The following is a 12,809-nucleotide window of genomic DNA, read 5'->3' on the forward strand; positions in this document are numbered from 1 at the left end:
GTCGGAGTTGAAAAGGTCAAAGGTAGCCTGTTCTCTTCTTCCAGGATGTTGTTTTTTCTATACACCTTTCAAGGCAGGGAGGAGTGGATATCCTATGGCTGTGGGAGAATGATCGTGAGGCAGAAATGGGGATTGTCTTCATTTTTTATATTAATGTTTTGATTGAGACAACAGTGAATTGGTGTGTCTGTGTGCTGGGGCATCTGTAACAGTGGTACAGACTAGGTGGCTTATATACCACAGATGTAGACCGCACTCCCAGAGTCTGTAAGTCCGAGGTCTAGGTGTGGGTTTCTTCCGAGGCCTCTCTCTTTGGCTTGCTGATGGTCACCTCTCCTGTCATCCCTCTGCACTTACAGACAGTAACAAGTGAGGGCCTGCCCTAGTCACCTCATTTTAACTTAATTACCTCTTTAAAGACCCCTTTTCCCAAACACTATACCACCACATTCTGAGGCCCTGAGGAGTTCAACATGGGAATTTGGTGGAAACACAGTTCTGGCCATCCCAACTAGGTCACATTTGGTAAGAAAGATAGGTCTCTTTATTTTATAGGAAGCACGTACATTGTGAGGTAACCCATTCAACTTGTTTAGGTATATTTTCTTAGAATGTATTGTAGCTCTTATTTTTTTGTGACTTAACAGCCAGTGTATAAATCTGAAACACTGCAGCTTTACTTTCATAATTTTAGAAATACTCAAAGAAGATAGTTTCTACTCTTAAAATTTAGTCTGTTTAGCACTGGTGGGTTCTCACCAACATCCGAGGGTATTCTCCACTCACTAGACAGAGAAAGCTTAGGGTGTTTCTCTCGCTGATTTGGGAGTTTGACCGAAAATGGTTGGCACCGTCCCCTGTCTCTCTCCAGGTGGGTTCTAAAGCCGCACCTGGTGCCCACGTGCTCCATCCACTGAGCCTTCAGCCACCCTCCCAGCCACCAGGGGGCGCTGGCTCCCCTGGTGAGCTGTAAATGCACATGGAAACTTGAAAGCCAGGTTTACAGGGTTTCTCCACTGATATGTCCTGTACATTTCACAAATTTGAGTGAACATGGAAAGTTAGCTTTTTGCTACAACTAGGGATATTTCTGATTTCAGCCCCCTGGGCTGGAGTGGGAGTATGATTCCTTCAGGCAAGAGAAAAGAGGGGTGGCCTAATGCTACTCACAAGCCGGCAGAAGACCGCATGTTTGACTGGCCGGGGGAGCACAGGAGGTGAAGGATGGGCAGGCTCCCTGTGTACCCTTCGCATGGAGACCCTGTTCCCCAGAAGACCAGGGTGGGCCCCATGGGCCTTCAGTGTTCTTGATCTACACCTGAAGGCACGCAGCTGGGCATCCAAAAACTGGGATTGCACACCAGAGATTGCGGACTCACAGGGTGGAGCTGTCTGTCCTTAGACGCTGAATCTTCCCCTACCCGTTCCGTTTCGTGTTACCGTTTGTATTGTAGTTATCTTTGTTCCTGCCCTTTTGTTCCCCTTCAAGACTTTACATTTCTTTTTGCGGGCCAAGAAGTTGTATTGTCCAGCCTGCCTGTTGAGGGGCTTCACATGCAGGAACTGAGCAGAGGCTGAGCCAGTGGTGAAGGGCCGATTTCTACTGCCTGTCAGCCAAAACACTGCACTATAGCTTTAAGTAAGCAAACCAGCCCAGCCAGGTTCACAGTCACTCACAAAACCATGTGATGTCTGGCTGTGGCCCATCCTGTGCGATAAGCCCTCGGTCATCCTTCTACCCATCGAGGACTGTCATTTGGAGAGAGATACTGCAGGAACAACTGCAGGTAACTGAATGTCAGGGCACCCTGTGTGATTTCAGCTCATCGCCGAGCTGGGTGGAGCTACTTAATCCTTACAATAGGGGTGGAGCTTGACTTTTCCACCAACAAGCATTTCTTTCTAGCTGTCATTGAAGTGAATCATCAGTATAAGTAGCTAGCTTGGTGCATTCCTTCCCAGTTGTGTTCAAACTTGCCGGTGTTCCCCAAGTAACAGAGGTGTGTGGGGACACAGCTTCAAAACGGGAAGTAGACGACAAGACAAGGGAGCCCACGGGTCACCAAGGTACATTTCCAGCTTACCCAGCTGACACTTTCCAGTGGGACAGATGCTTTGTGTTTCTTGAGCCTGGAGGGAAATTATAGGTAAGAACAAAGGTGCCACTGTATGGTCGCTGTGTGAACGCGAAATGTCTACTGTCGTTGTGGAATTTGATTTTGGCGTAATGGTGTTTTCGTATCATGACATCATTCTAGCTTATGTCGAGATTTTCTGCCTTAGGTGCTCCTCGGTGTTTGGAAATAGCTACAGTTGGTCCGTTTTGTTTTCCTTATGTGAAGAGCAGATGACAGGCAAAGAATGAAACTTGAAAATAATTCTGATTCTCTCGAATCTCTATTCTTTGTTTTTGTATCAGTCTTGACTACTTAGAAAAATGCAATTTTCGTTCCAAAAATGAAGGCACAGTGAATATGTTCCTCCCTCACCCCCTTTTTTTTTGAGGAAGGGGAAATAATGGAAAATGTAGACCACTTGAGTTCTGTGATTTTGAATTTGCTGGTTTGGGAGGAAACAGTTGAGATTTTCTTCCTGTCCTGTTTTGGGTGGCAGTTCTTCTCTCAGGTTGTTCTTCTGACGTAGAGACCTAACTGGAGAACAGGGAGACGCCTCGCTGCACTTCAAATGAAAAACCGTCCTGAGTCATGAGATCGTTTGTCTGGACAATTTTTAGTGTGTATCTGAATTTTTGGTTGATAGCAATGAAAATCTTTTTTTTTCTCAGTATTTGCTTTACCTGATTTAATGCTAAATATTACATATATATATATTTTTTTTTTTTTGAGAGAGAGAACAAAAACTGAAGCCCAGTACAGTTTACATGGAACTAAATTTTCCTATAGGTTTTACTATGTCATTTTCCCACCCTTACTACTCATACATGCGGGTATACTTTATGATTAACACGTGATTTTTCTGTTTCTTTACTCTCTCATTTGATGGTGATTCACAGACTGTTAGTTAACTAGTTAGTGTCATCCTCACCTACGTTGCTAAAGCCTGAAATATATTTGAGCGCAGGCCACACCCTCCTGTTAATGAGCCAGATTACTTTCAACAAAGTATGTGGATGGAGATCTCTGGGATTCTAAACACAAATGGATCCTCAATGTGAAATATCAAGCCTACAGTCAATCTGAATCGTTCTTTCATAAAATACTTCATTTCACATTGAAAAGTACATGGCCATACTGTGTTTGGGTTAGAATCTGCCGACCAAATAAAGGAAAACAAGCAAACACCTGTATAAGAGAAGAGGGCATTTAAACTTCTCACGTGGCATCCCCGGGCTGGCGGGCTGGCGAGCTCTTTCTATGAGCAATGGGCGGAAACAGGCTTCCTTCCTTTCTCCTCTCTCCCTCTTCTTTCTCTCTGTCACATCCTCATCTATAAGGAGTAAAAGGGGAGCTAGGGAAGGTGACGGTATAATAAGGTGTAAGGGAAAAATGCTTTTTACTTAATTAGGAGAAAAGAAACAGGAGTCGTGATCAGTTACAGTTACGGCTTTCCTAAGTTTTTTCATTACTGTTTTCCTGAGATTTGGCTTTTGTAATTAAAAAAGTTTGGGGGGGGGGATCCTTTGCGGCAACCAAATGTTGTTTTAAAGCAATGTCTTTAGGGCGTTCTTTTGTTGCTGTGGCGTATACTAAAAAGATATAAAATGAAGGTAGGAATGGAATGATGTGAATTTGACTACTTGAGGAATATAAAAGTCTTTTCTTCAGAACCATTGGTTTGGTGGGTGTGGTGGTTCTGGGGATCTCTGTATACTTATTGACAGCCTCTTAGACGCAGCTGCTGGAACAGAGGCTTGTGTGGTTGTGATGGTTGTGTCGGGATGGGAAGGTTGTTATGGTTGTTTACATTTTATTTGAGGCAATGTTTATTTCATCATCGATACTTACTAGGGCTTTTCCAAATCAGTTTGCAGGTAAAGCCATTACATTTCTTTCTTCCTCGTGCACTGACAAGGAGGTCGTATGCCAGTAATGTTGTGGGCTTCCCTTTCTACAGGTGAGCTTACAGGGAGCCTGCTCACCTCTCCCTGGAATGCCAGAGGCGCCTGCAGTCATTGGCCTTAGTAGGTTATGGCAGAAGCACATGTTCGCAGTTGTTCTCAGGATCTGTCTCGACTGTGTTCCCAGTGGCTCCGAATTCCACAGAGGGCCACCTGGCACACCCTCACCTCAGTCAATATTTGTGTTTGCTCTGTGCCTGGCCTAGTTCTCTCACGAGCACAGGTGGGCAGTGGGATGTGGGCGGGTGACTCCTGAGTGCCATTCTGCCCACCAGGCAGGACATGGGGCCTGAGGCAGGCTCCCAGCTGCCCTGCCCATCTCAGAGATGACTTTGTTTCTACCACTTTTTATAAGGCCAGAGGTCTAGATCTTACACATCTTCCCGTTGGCCCTGCTGGTGTCACCAAAAACGAATCAGCCGGAATGATCACGAAATCTCGGCAGGGAATCATGAGTTCTACTCCCTCAGTGGGTCTCCGCTCTGAGCTGTTTCTGCATCCTAGAAGCAGTTACTGGGAGAAAGGTGAAAAGTCCAGCTCCTGGTTGATATCATCTCTAAAAACGATTGATTCTCCTAGAGAATGGAAGAATCTGTGGAAATTTCTGGAAAAGCACATGACCCCTGGGCTGTATTGTCACTTCACAGAGGCGGATAACAGTGGGACCTCAGACTAGGCAGAAACAGATATGAGCACGTCGAGTAGAGTCAGTGGTGTTTGTAGAAATACATGAAAAAAAGCACTGCTTTCAGTAGTGAGCTGTCTGGTTCCTGTTGCTATTACTCATCCTGCCTGCTGCAGGCGGGTGGGTCACATGGGATTGTAAACAGCCTCCTCTGACTAAGGCCAGTGACTGGAAGCCCAGTCACGTTATCGCAGGGCATTTGGTCATAGATTCTTGGGCAGAGGCCGTTTAGAATCTCGGGGGCGTGATCTGGGAGCCTTTGCCAGTGTAGGAATTTCAACTTTTCAACTCAATGAACTGGGTTGAGAATTTTGTTTGGGCCAAGATGTGCCCTGCAAAGTCCCACAACAAGCTTGGGACTCAAAGGACATCTTTACCTTAGTTTAAGGTGACAGCGTGGTGGGCTTTGAGGCGTTTAGATAGACTCCATGTTTTCTTTCTTGCCCTGTTGGGTTGAGGTTTTCAGGGGCGTGATTGTTCCTGAGGTTAGTGATTTATTGGAAAGAAATGTGTCCTTTATGGACACTTCCTGTCTGTATTATATTTGTATGACTAGTTATTTTAACTCACTGAAAAGACTACTGAAGTCACTTGCTTTATTCTTCACTTGAAAATAATGTTTCTTTTCATTTTTCTTTTAATCAATTGGCTACTACATATTAAATACCTCTTATGGTGAACACTTAAGGAGTGCCTCTTTTTTCCTTATGCTTGTCAGTTTTTGTTGAGTGTCTTTTTTTTGAACAGAGTGTTTTTTAGAGGTTGATTGTTTTTTCTTTCTCTTGTTTTCACTTGGTTTGTTTGTTTCTAAATATGGACTCTGATAGCCTTGAAGCACTGGGCTGAGTGAGGACGGTGATCAGAGACAATGAAGACTTAATTGATTCGTAAGATGAATTAGATTGGGAAAGTGTTCCCTACTTTTGTTAGCTTGTTTAAAATGTTCATACTCTCCTCCATTTCCTATTTATTGATGCAAAGTCACCCACCCTGGGTAGCATAGTTTCCCATGTGCAGAAGCCAGGGGGACTCGGTTTCTGAGGGGAAAAACAACTAAAACAATTATGAAAGCTGAAGAACATGAGTGTCAGGGAGAAAGCAGGGTGGGGGCAGGGGTACGTGAACCCAGGAGACACGAGCCAGGACCCTGTCACCTTCGTTGAACTGCAGATCCCAGCAGATGACACATTCACCCCTTTGCAGGGTATTGCCATTAAAATTTGATGTTGTGCATGACCTGGGGCTGAGAACTTTGATGACAAAGCTAGCATCGTAGTTTAGCAATAACCCGCTAAACCTGGCAGGGAGTGGGGAGCCATAAGCTCGACAGGGAGATTGAGCAGAGCAGTGTGGGGAGCACAATCCATGCCTCTCCCTGGGCAGGGAGGGCCCCATGCTCTTCCTCTGCCTGGAGAGGCCTCCCTGGGGTAGCCTCCTGCAGTTGCCTAATCCTGGGTCTTATCCAAGTCGCAATTAAGTCGCCTTTATGTTGTGCTTGTGCACACCTATATTTGACTTTTTTTTGGGGGGGGGGAGGGAGAGGGTTAAGCAGAGAACAAAGTAAAAGGCAAAAGGCAATTGCAAGCTCCCCAGTTGGGAGTGCTGCACCGGGTACTCTCAAGGCCTCCAACCCTTAGGATGAAACCCCATGCATTTGTTCAACAGGTATGTACTGAGACCCTCAGGGGCTGCTCCCGGTCTGAGTGCTAGAGATGGATAAACAGGAGAGGCCAAGTGCTCATTAGGGCCCGGGCCAGCAACCTGTACAACCAGCTGTGGCTGCCTGCTGTCTGCCTGCGGGAGCTTGGGCCTGGTGTGGGAGCCTCATAATAACCAAACCAACAGGGAATATAATTCGGATATTTAGTGTGAGGGGGTCACAAATAAAATAAATCAGGGGAAGAACGTAATGATTGTGTGGATGTGGGTGAGCTTACAAACTGAATTCGTTTTTTTGCTGCATGGAAGCTCCTAACATTTCTGCATTATTTCTTGCCTCTTCCTCTGACAGAATATAAACTCAGGAAAGGTAGGGCATTTTATCTGTTTTCTTTACTGGTGCATCTCAGGTGTCTGGACCTGGAGTGGGTATCCTGTGAGTATTTGCTAAATGAAGGAAAGAGAGCAGGGTCCAGAACTGAAGCCTTAACAGGGTGTGTGCGTGAATGGCCTCTGCGTGTAGTCTTGCTAAGGGTGTCCACGAGGACGCCGTGACCCTGATTTGGGGCGTCGTGGTCTCCTCTGGGTCGTCTGTTGGTTACTTTGTCCCACCTTTGTGCGTTCCTGAAGTGGACTTGGCTGGTGACTCTGACTGCTTTGAGGTCCCAGTCTGATGGCCAGACCCCCCTGTGCTCTTTCTAGGAGGGGAAGTTTGGTCCCTCATATCTGTAATAGAAAGAGGTCTGTCTACAGGGGATCGCTCCGTGCAGCTCCCGACAGTGAGTCATTGATGTGGCACGTGTTCTACCCATGGTGGGCTTGCCTACCTCAGTGCCATTCTGGTTTTCAGCCTTCAACAACGCTGTCGTTACGTGTTCTGCTGTGGTTTTACTTAGCCTTAATCCTTTATTAATTGTCCCATCTTCAAACTCCCCAGGAGCGGATTACCCTTCACTTCTGGCTTCAACTCCATTGCTGGTAGATTGCTTTGTTTCAGTCATGACATCAAGAAATTGCAAATGAGGCTGTTTTATTTCTAGCCAACGTACTCCTTACTTGGCTGTAGTATACCTTAAAGTAACAGTGAATGCATGGCGCACGCAGCATGTGAAGCCCCTATGTTCTATGATACAGACGAGACTATTTTCTAGCATGCACTTACACAGAGCTCCAAATTACCCCACCCAGCTCATCCGCATGCTCCATAGCCTAACCTGTACTTGGCCATCATGATACTCTTTGCTGGAGACCCACCATGTGACTGGAATGTGATAGGCACAAGTAACCAAGACATGGCTATTTGCAGGGAGCTTCCAGACCAATGGCAGCAATAGACCCAAAAATAAACAGTTGGTACACGATGCTGCTGCTGCCCTACAGGAGTTGGGTTTGGGAACTAGGACGTCTTCTCAGAGACAGGTGGGCTGGTTATGTGCAGACCAGTTGGAGACATGAACTTTCTAGCAGAGGGAAAAGCAGAGTGAGCTCTGAGCAGTATATGGCAGCGTGGCTCCACTTGGCTAATTGGACGAGGCCCATGAAGTTGGCCCTGGAGGGGCAAGCAAGGGCTGGGGCTGGGCAGGTGGCATATGCACAACAGTGCTGCATGTAGAGGGTTACACAGTCACCTGTGTAGATTGGGTGAATCCCACGCGTTTGGCTCAGGTGCTTTCAGATAATATTTAGCTACATTAACAAGACGTAGAAAGGAAGAAGTGGGACTTGCAGCTAATTTCATCCTCAAGGTGCTTAAGCAGCAATGTTGGGATGGCCTGAAAGGTCTTTTGTTTGCCAGCTTAGATGTTCAAGCCTAAGTTTCCTGCTAGAAATGAGACTTGGCTGTTATATATGGCTAGTAGGTATGATGGAGTGTGAATGTGTGTAACACCCAGGGAGAGCTGCAGTGTGGAAAGAGGCCCAAGGTGAAGCCTTGGAGAGCATCCCCATGTAACTCCTCTGTGCTTCTTGGGTCTGAGTTCTGTAAGTAAAGGAGAGTCTTTGCGTTCTTCCATATCTGCAACCCTTGCCTGCTGAGCTGCATTGGGATCTGCTTCAAAGAACTCTCACCAGCAGCATTGGCATCACTTGGGGGCTTGTTAGAAACACAAGTTCTTGGGACTTGCCTCACATCTACCATCAGACTGCATCTTCACAGATCCCACAGATTATTACTCGTGTTGGAGTACTAGAAGAACATGGCTAAATGACCATAGAAACTTGACAGTCAAATAGAAGCAGGTGAATTTTCCTTTTCCTTTCATGGTCTAGACAGGACCTATTTACCTTTTTGAGTGTGGACCAGCTGGTGGTGTAGTGGTTAATGTGAATCCCACATAACCAACTGAGTGGTTCAAATCCCAGATCTACTGGCTTGAAAAACATGCCAGGCACATGTGCATGTGTGTTCAAAATCCCAATCCCCCTGGGGGGTGCTTTCTCTTTGTCTCTTTCCTGTGAGCACGCTCACCCTATTGCAGAAACAAACGAACAAACAGAATATGCAGCATGTAAATCTAATTAGCAATTAATAAGTGGTGTCTGGCAAGAGTACATAGTCAGCCCCACACAGGTAGCATTTTTCCCAGGTAGATGGTATATATCTGGATAGGGTTTCTACAAGCAGGAAAATTGCAAGCAGGCATGCAACCGAACATGAATCACTGAGGCCTTTCGCTGCTGCTTGCACATAGCTTCTGGGCCAGTTCTTCTATTGAACAAGAGAGTTCACGTGCAAGTCCATGTTGCTTGCAGTAAGGTGACATACTTTGCCCTGATGACCCAACGGAGTGAGCGGTTGTCTTGTTTGTGGTGATGCATGCCATATCCTCCCTAAGTGGCACATGTTAATATAGTTGTTGCTGCTGTTCAGTGGTATCTCCTTCCATGTCACCTGCACAGAAATTTGAGGTTAATTCCAATGAATGTTTTCCAAGTCATTCACCTCTAGGAAGAGCCATCGAAGAATCTGTGTGGCGTTGAGGAAATTCACATCTCAGTTAAGGCTTTACGCATCTTTATTATGAAGGGAAATCTTTGGGGGTTGGAAAACAATCAGCCACAGACCACAGAAGCATAGAACATGACATTTAAGCAACTGAGATAAAAATTGAGAATGGTGAGCAGCGAGTGAGGGATCCATTTTTTGAAATGTGAACTCCCTTCTGGTTTATTTATGATTATTGACATTTAATCAGCATTTCTGGTATTAACTATTTATTTTCTCCCTAATACAATCTTCAAATGTTAGTATTTCCTGTATCCTTTAGATTTTAATATTTAAGTTTTTCACACACGAGTAGATCAACTCCATAAATCATCTATAATGTTTTTTTTTTTTTAGTTAAAAATGGCTTTAGTTTTTGATATCAGGTAATATTATTGCCATAATGAGGTTCACTGAAACTTTATGCAGTGGGGGGTGTACTATATTGTTGCTTCCTTGAATATTTTTGAGCTTGTAACTCAGGACATTCTGAGGTTCTTACATTATAGAAAAGTGAAGAAAATGAAACACATTCAAGAAAACAAGCTTTATGTGGAAAATTCGGTACCTACTTATTACCAGGTATGTGTTCAGCATGTTGAGAATTCCACATTTTGGTGATTTAGGCAATGCAGTATTTCTAAATGTGTGATCTTGGGAAGAAGTTATGCTGTCAAAACAGTTGGTAAGAAGTCAAGTAACCAGGAAATATTTATCAAAAAATGGCTTTGTGCAAAGTTTCATAGAAAATAGGAGCCTAAGACAGAGGCAGTGGACTCAGTAACGTGCCGGCAGCTTAAGAGAATTACAATTTTCGTAACTGAACCCAAACAAGAGAGAAAGACGCATGGATCAATGGAAGGAGTGGTCTAATGACATGGCTGTAGGAAGTCAGATTAGAGAGGCTGGTGACTGCTGGGTGGTTTGTCTGGGGAAGATGGGAAAGAGATAGTGTGGCCTCCCCAAGCTAAGAAGAGTCAAGGCTTTCCATGAGGGTGAGAGGCGAGAGTGTACACCAGGGCTGAGGGGTCTGAAAACTTGAGGCTATTAGATGGACATGTTCCGAGAACCAAACAACTGTGGCAGTTATTGACAAGTGGTTTAAATTGGAGTCTCCACCTACTGAATCATGGAAACTCTAACCCATAGGGCAAAAGTGAAAAACAGCCCCATGATAAATACTGCAGCACTTTCACCTCCACAATTATTATGGGAGAGGTGCACCGTGTACGCTCCCTCAATCTATCCTGAGTGCTTTCCCCCTGTGAAGATGCATCGCTTCTTTCTTTAGGGTGAGAGAGGCATGGAAAATATACATATATACATATATATCCATCCATCCATAAATCTAAGACACCTACCAGCATCAACTTTTTTTTTGGAGAGGTTTTTGCTATAGGGCATGTGTACTTCCAGAAAGATAGAGAGAGAGAGAGAGAGAGAGAGAGAGAGAGCAAGAAATCACTCCCCAGGGGGCATGGCCACACCCCAATCCCCTCTTCTCCCTTCTCTCGGGATCTTGGGCACACATGCCTGGCGTGAGTATAAGCCACTGGAGCTGGTCCTCAAACCACGGTCAACTACATGGGAGTCCAGCAACAAAGCCATTATACCAACTGCTGATCACTGGTATAAACTTTTAATGCTCTAAAGTGCATAGGATACTCCTAGTGTACATAAGAACCATACCCAATTAATGATCATAGAGCCTACCTTTGGTTCTCTCTAGAAGCCCTTCAATATCTGATGTCACCCAACACAGCAACTTTCCTTTTGGGATTTTAGGCACAGATGTTACCAGTGTGAGTTTTCGTGGTCGACCATGTGGGAGTCCAGTGACATAAGCATTATGCCATCTGCTGGTCCGTCAACATGGCAACTTAAAGGAGGATTTTAGAAAATCTGAATACCCTCACGTTTCTATTAGATTTAACCAGGCGGAAAACACCAGGATTCCAATGTAATTTCTTTTTTTGATGACTCAGACCCAAAGTAAAAACTGCAGTGTGCATCTAGTTTTAGAGATGTGGAAAGGGACTGACTGGTGAGCTAGTCAACCAGGATTTTTAACGCTGATGAGGCATTCATCTCTTCTATTGATATAAACTCCCTTTCTTCTTGGTACTATATGGGCTCAGGGTTTTCAGAGGTACCGACCATGTATTTATCTGCATAACTGGGAAAAATATGTACCCTATGACTCATTGTTTCTCTAGCATTCGGGTGTGGGGCATTATCAACATTCAGACCGCTTTATGATGATTATAGTTTTTTCATCCTGTGACAATACAGCTGCCTTCGACTTGGGAGGGGTTTAAATCCTGATAAACCCATGTTACGTTGGAAATATACTTAGTGTCCTGAGAACCCCATCGTGAAGTTGGAAACTCCTAGGTCAAACCATGTGTAAGTCAAGGACCAGCTGTACTGTGAAGCAAAATTATTTTTCTCTCTCTCTTAAAATTCCATCTTAAGCAGTCTGGTGGTGGCGTAACACAGCTCTCCGGGTAATGAAAATGTCAAGTGCCTGTGGTCTGTTTGCAGCTTTAATAGACATGAAGATAAAACTTCTAAAATGTTACTTTGCAAATTATTTTCTTGTGGGTGGAAGGGATACTCTCGCCCCTTTGTCTCCCTAAGGAATTCCAGGCAGCCTTGTGTTAGGGATGGCAGGCTGAGTGTGATAGGCAGGGCGGATTCGGAGTTTGTGAATTTCAGGTGTTCTTCTGCAGCCTAGTACAGGTGTACCATGTCTTACCTGCAGGAAACCAAGAACATCTTTGTAGGTTTGTAGAAAACTCATTTGAGAGAAAAAGCTGATGTGACTGGACTTGGGAGTATGTCTGGGCTTTATTTTTAGCACTTAATTTAGCTCTTCCTGCCCTGATATTGTGAGTCCTGCCTCTGCCCCTATGGGAATGCCGTGTAATAACTTTAGTAATCACTATGTCATCTTTCTAAAATGAGAAAAAGTAAATTCTGCACCTCGTTTGGCCCCAGGGTTTCCTATAGAGGCTGGCTTCAGCAGGGCATTAGTTTCCTAGGAATGCTGGAACAAAGCACCCCCAAAATATATTGTCTGACTTTTAGCTGGAGGCGAGGAGTCGGAAATCAGGGTGGCAGCATGACCATCATCTCTTTGAGAGTTCTAGGGGAGACTCCATCTGTGCTGGTCTAACTTCTGGCGTTGGCTGGCCATCCTTGTCAAGTTCAGCCAGTTTAAATGAACTGAGAACTTCACACTTGAACACAAACAAACCGAACTTCACACTTGAACACAAACCGAAAGGCACGTAATTCAATGGAAAGGCGTGGTCTAAACTGACATGGCTGTAGCAAGTCAGAACAGAGAGGCTGGTGACTGCAGGGTGTTTCGTTCTGGGAAGATGAGGAAAAGAAGAGTG

At 44.9% G+C, this 12,809-nt stretch overlaps 1 protein-coding gene across 9 annotated transcripts in view; it reads left to right on the plus strand.

Moving 5' to 3' along the window:
• NEDD4L (NEDD4 like E3 ubiquitin protein ligase) overlaps positions 1 to 12,809 on the plus strand; it is a 381,870-nt gene that overhangs the window by 186,504 nt on the left and 182,557 nt on the right. The window contains exon 1 of one of the 9 annotated variants that reach the window (XM_027768420.1): positions 1,765 to 1,787. The exons of 6 other annotated variants lie outside the window; for them this stretch is intronic. The gene's annotated coding sequence lies outside the window, so the exon portion shown is untranslated. 2 more of the 9 variants (XM_027768391.1, XM_027768407.1) reach the window with 2 other exon arrangements.

This window comes from Tupaia chinensis, unplaced genomic scaffold (genome assembly GCF_000334495.1).
Source record: "Tupaia chinensis unplaced genomic scaffold, TupChi_1.0 Scaffold000012_1, whole genome shotgun sequence".
In the NCBI taxonomy this organism is placed as follows: domain Eukaryota; kingdom Metazoa; phylum Chordata; class Mammalia; order Scandentia; family Tupaiidae; genus Tupaia; species Tupaia belangeri.